The following is a 5,916-nucleotide window of genomic DNA, read 5'->3' as shown; positions in this document are numbered from 1 at the left end:
CAGTATGTAAGTTTTAGTGGCAATAAACAGGGAGAAGTGTTTTCAGTTCTATGCTGTAATGCTTCCAAGTCATAGCAGCTTTAAGCCTCATGCACACGTCCGTGAAACACGGACCGTGAGATACCGGCCTAGATTCCTGCTGAGTGCAGGAGCGCACGCCGTCATTGGTTGCTATGATGCCGTGCGCTTCGTGCCACCACTGCTGTACAGTAATACACTCGTATTATCTATACGAGTGTATTACTGTGCAGCAGCGGCGGCATGAAGCGCACAGCGTCATAGCAATCAATGACGCCGTGCGCTCCTGCACTCAGCAGGAATCCAGGCCGGTATCTCACAGTCTGTGTTTCACGGACGTGTGCATGAGGCTTTAGCGTGGTTCTGCATTAAGCAAGGCAACTGCCTGGGGGAAAAAGCTATTCCTGTGCCTGGAAGTTTTAGTAGCCACTGAACGGTATCTCACTCCTGAAAGCATAGGCTTGAAGATGTAGTGAGCATGGTGAGAGGGGTCTGAGGCAATCGTAGCTGTTCTTTTTGTACACCTGCTAGCGTGAAGATCCTGCAGGGCACATTGGGTTGTTTGCCTCTGCTCTTTCTCCCCTTTTCAGGGAGGAACGCTGACGCAAACTTTCTTTCATTAACGAATTGATGTCACTTTATAAATTTTCACTAGAGATCATTGATTTGCACTGAAGTCACTTTAGATATTTGCATTATGCATATGTTATATATTTTTCATATATAATCATGGTTTTATTAATGCAAGTATGCTATCATAATCTAGCAATAACTTTTTTGTTAATATTTGTTACGAATAATGGAATTCTGAGTAATAGTAATTGTGAGTTTGATATTTTCTTACGAGCGTAGCACATGCGCAGTGATGTGTAAGGGACGTGCTGAAGGATCGAGTCGGTCATCATGGTGGATTCACCCCCGGATTGGTGGAAATCCAGGTGATTATAATTATTATTATTATATACTCCGATTGCATCCCGTATATATACCCTGTATTTCTTACATTTTTCACCTCCTGATGAAGCCTTGAGGGTGAAATGCGTGGGGAGGCATTCCAGGTTACAGTGAACCATGTCACAGGGTATGTTCCATTAGAATATTTATGCTCTACCCCTTTTTTTAGGTGTATTATATGTGTACTCTTTGGTATATTGTACACATCTGCAGTGTTGCGGTACAGACTATGTATTTGGAATATTAGTGCAGTTATGCTTATTGGTCATTACCTTTGTGATAATATCTCTTATATAGTTTTTGGCTATTTAGATTTGTCCAGCAACACTGCTAATGCAATATAGGGAATATTTAACATACCTGTGTGCCTGATAATTAGAGACTTTATATCTCATTATTTTTATAGAGATATGCTCAGTAGTGCAATTGATTTCCATCTTGTATCTTAAAGGCACGGATCACTACACTTGGTGTGATGCCCTTTGTAATGTTCTCTGTATCATTTTCCAACTTGCCATTTTCCTTCCTTTGAATGATTATCTATTTTTTATATTTATTATTCAATAAAGATTGTTATATTTTTGTATATTTGTATGCCTTTTTGGTATGTGTAGATGTGGTTTTGTTCTATGGGTTTTTGATGCTGTCTGATTGGACTGTAAGGTTTGTGTAGGTTATGTATGTGCTAAAAATATAGCCCTGCCCAAAACACATCCATCCGCATCTTAGTAAATGTAAAGTACTGGGCATGCTGCAAACAATCCTAAAAATGGTGCAAAAACATAATAAATGTGTCACAAACTTACCTGTCTGCGCTTCAGTGGCTGTGAAACTGCTGTCCTGACATGCTGCATGGCCATGCCCCCCAGGAATGAAGCACAATTCTCTGTTTCTCCACACAACGTACGTATGCTGGGGAAGATTTGTTTTTTATTTTACTTAGGTGTTATCAAAAACATACCTGTTCAGGCTCCAGCAATGAGATCTCCGGCTTTGGTGTGACTGTGTCAAGAGAGACACGCAGATAGGCCACGCCCCTTGTGATGTGTCAGCGTCCTTAGCAACCGGTGGAGGTGTTCTGGGGGAGACTAGTAGTGAGATGATTGCTCAGCTGCTCTACTACTGTGTACTAGTGTTTCTGACTAATGGGGCACAGAGTCAAGAACCTATCCGGTTCTTATCCTGGGACTCTTTGCTCTATTTAAACCCTTTCCTGGCCTCATACCAGTGATAGTTTGTGACTTCCTAGCTATGTTCCCAGTTCTAGTTCTGTTTGTGCATTTGGCTTGCTCATATTATTGACCTCTACTTGCTTTTGATCACTCTCTGCCCTCGCCTTTTTGGTACCGTGTCACCCATCTGGTTCTGATCTTGGCTTGGCTATTTGACTACCCTCCGTCTCTACTTTGGTGTGTTTTTGTCTCTGTGTTTCATCTTTCTTGCACCTTAGCAGGTTAGGGAACAGTCCAGTTGCGGACTTGCCACCTAGGTCTTGAACTGCAAGTAGGCAGTTACAGTGGGAGGGGTTCCAGTAAGGGATCACTGTCTTTGTCTTCCCTACTAATTGTTTTAACAAAATTTGGTGCAAATACCTACTCTACTGACCTATCCTGAAAACAGATATTCAATACCATGGCACTGCACAACCTTTGAAGCATTTTTAAAGCATATATGAAGCCCTGACATCCACTGTACATGTAAGGAATATGCCGAGAATAAGTTGTAGAAAGATGTTTCTTTAGAATGCCATTTAATGGGAAGATGAATCGCAACAGGTAGTATACTCCAGCAAAATCAGAAGACATTTACTGTTTGATGGTATTTGTTAACGATATGAAAAAGTCACCCTGTCACCTTATCCAAACTATCAGCACTTGCTGCTGGAGTTTGCACTTTAGAGAACAAAGAAAGCTCTCTAAAACACAAAAGGGAATACTTCATTTTCACACAGAAACTTTGTGCTTATTAAATATTAGCTGCAGTTTTTTCAGCTGTAAAATTATACTGCCCTGGCTGTTGTGTTCACGGTTCCTGATAAAGAATGACTACTGATCATGCTGGGATAGGCTGCTGAGAAATCCTCTGCATCGGCTGTGATAATGCAATACCTTCTAGAGATGCCAAGACCAAAATACACTACGCATGAATAGGCACTGTGGAGAAAATAGTAGTTTGTTTCCAGCATAGTCAAGTAACTCACAGCCAGGTAAACAAGAGTCTTCCTTTCCTGCATCATATCACTGTCTGTTACTTGCAGAATACCATTATATCCTTTTTTTGGTTGTATAACTATGGCATTTTTTACTGTCTGATTATATATAATGAAGAGTAGCCTTACAATTTCAGCTAGCCTTGATGAACAGTTGTTAGTTTAGTTTGTAAAATATTTTATTGTGAGAAGAATGAAAGATGTCATCATCTTAGACATATGAATTACATCAAATTGTGTACATACACAGTGCGACATAGAATCAGACATTTACATAGAGAATTTGCAATAAATTTATACAGCAATAAATAATATCAACATCAACAAGCGACATAAAGTGACTTCCTGAAATATGTGTGATCTACCGCCATTTTTAATCTGCATGGATAGTGTAAATTAGCGATAATCCGACTTTAATCTTCCAGTGAACAGCAGGTACAAACACCCTGCAAGGTCATCCTGATACTCTTTTTTATTTCTTTTTATGTACAGTCTCGGAATTTCTTCCAAGGCCCCCACACCTTGTCAAATAGGGGGGTATTATTAATCTCCCAATGCGCTATTTGTACCATCCGAAACACCTGATCGCAACGGGCCAACCATTGAGGGATACTAGGCACTGTTATCGACTTCCAGTTTGAAGCTATGAGGATTAAACCTACAAAAACCTCTCTGTCTAAACCAGACAGCAAAACATACCACCTGAACAATGTCCAATGTCGTAGCAAGAAAAGCAAGTGGAGATAGTATACCAAAATATCAATTTATCAAATATAAAACTATGGGGAAAAGACAGGATGACAAACAGTGTACAGAGAAGCAAAGGGCAGTTTACACGACTGTGTTCACATGTATATCCACACAGCAGTAAGCATTAAGTGGCTACCAGGTAAGGGGGTCGTAGTACACGGACACCCAATTCTGCATAATTAGTATAAATGATCCCAAATGGGCCGTATAATGTATCTTTTCTGCTGATACATTATACAGCCCATTTGGGATCATTTATACTAATTATGCAGAATTGGGTGTCCGTGTACTACAGCCCCCTTACCTGGTAGCCACTTAATGCTTACTGCTGTGTGGATATACATGTGAACACAGTCGTGTAAACTGCCCTTTGCTTCTCTGTAAACTGTTTGTCATCCTGTCTTTTCCCCATAGTTTTATATTTGATAATAAATTGATATTTTGGTATACTATCTCCACTTGCTTTTCTTGTTGAAGCTCTGAGGAGTCTGGCTACTGCCAAGAGGTGCTGATGTAAGCGGTTGGCATATAAAGAACGACAGTTCGGCGGTTTTAGACCTATAAGACAGTACTGTGGCAAAAGCGGAAGAGTTCCGCCTTGCAGCTTAGAAATAATGTCACATACTCCCAACCAGAAAGATTTCAGTAGGTGGCAATCCCACCAAATGTGTAAGAATGAACCCTCAGTGTCTAAGCATCTCCAACACTTTGATGAGGAGGAGGGAAAGATCCTATGTAACCTTGTTGGGGTATAGTACCATCTAGTAATCATCTTGTAATAATTCTCTTGCAGGCGTACACACCTAGATATTTTGTTGGTTTGAGACAGCAATATTTTTATTTCGTCAGAAGAGAACTTAATAGTTAGATCTTTCTCCCATCTCTTAATAAAAGGGGGAGTAATTGTTTGGGGTGTTTCAAGTAGGGAGTTTTAGATTTTGGAGATTTTCTTTTTTGGTTCATTTCTTCCTAAGATCATTTGTTCGAATTGGGTGGGGGTGGTCTGGCGCTGAAACAGTCTTCCTGAGGAGACTTTTAAGATGTGGGCGTACTGAAAATGGGTTAGATTCCCTAGTTGGGGATGCTCTAGGGCGACATCATCTCCCTCGTGGTGGGTACAAAAGATATCATGTATCGGGGTGGAATTCGCCTTAGGCCCGTCACCTAGCGTAGACCTAAATTCTGAGGTGGAATCCCACAAAACATCTCTAACCTGTAATAATGGCGAGGTTTGCTCTGATATCAGTTTCCTCGAAACTCCCGCAAACCATACCTTGAGGGTATTGCGTGTAAGGGGGTTAGTTATTTGTCTCATGGTCTCCTGTCTATAGCTCGAGAGTAAAGCTAGGGGAGTCCCGTTAGGTCTTGTTCTAGCCCCACATCTAGCCTCTCTGGCGAGTTACGTAACCATTCTAAGACCCTTAGGCCCTGGATTGATTTATAGTAAAGAAGGAAATCTGGTACTCCTAAACCCCCTAGTTTCTGGGGTTTAATCACTTGGCTGTAAGGCAGTCTAGGTCTGGCACTACTCCAGAGGAAGAGCGTCAGTATCCCCTTTAGCTGTAGGAAAAAAGCTCTAGGTACACTGATTGGCAGTGCTTGTAAATAGTAGAGCACCTTCGGGAGGACTATCAACTTGATTAAGGTTCTACGGCCAAACCAGGAGGTAAACGGCAGGTCCCATGATGTCATAAGATCTTTAACATTGCGTGGAATGTTTTTAAAATTTTCTGCGTACAAGTCTGAGTAACGGGAAGTGATATTCATGCCCAGGAAGGGAATGCTGCTGTTGGACCAAGCAAAAGGAGTATTCTGTTCTAAAAGGGATTGTGTTTGTGTATCTAGCGATACATTCAAAACTTGCGACTTGGAGAGGTTGACCTTAAAGTTAGATAAGTTTCCAAAATACTCCAACAGAGTATGAATCGCTGGGAAAGCTTCAATGCGGTTCGTGATAATAAAGAGGAGGTCATCTGCGAACGCAG

Source organism: Bufo bufo, chromosome 3 (genome assembly GCF_905171765.1).
Source record: "Bufo bufo chromosome 3, aBufBuf1.1, whole genome shotgun sequence".
In the NCBI taxonomy this organism is placed as follows: Eukaryota; Metazoa; Chordata; class Amphibia; order Anura; family Bufonidae; genus Bufo; species Bufo bufo.
The sequence above is the reverse complement of the archived record's forward strand: the minus strand, read 5'-3'. Positions refer to the sequence as shown.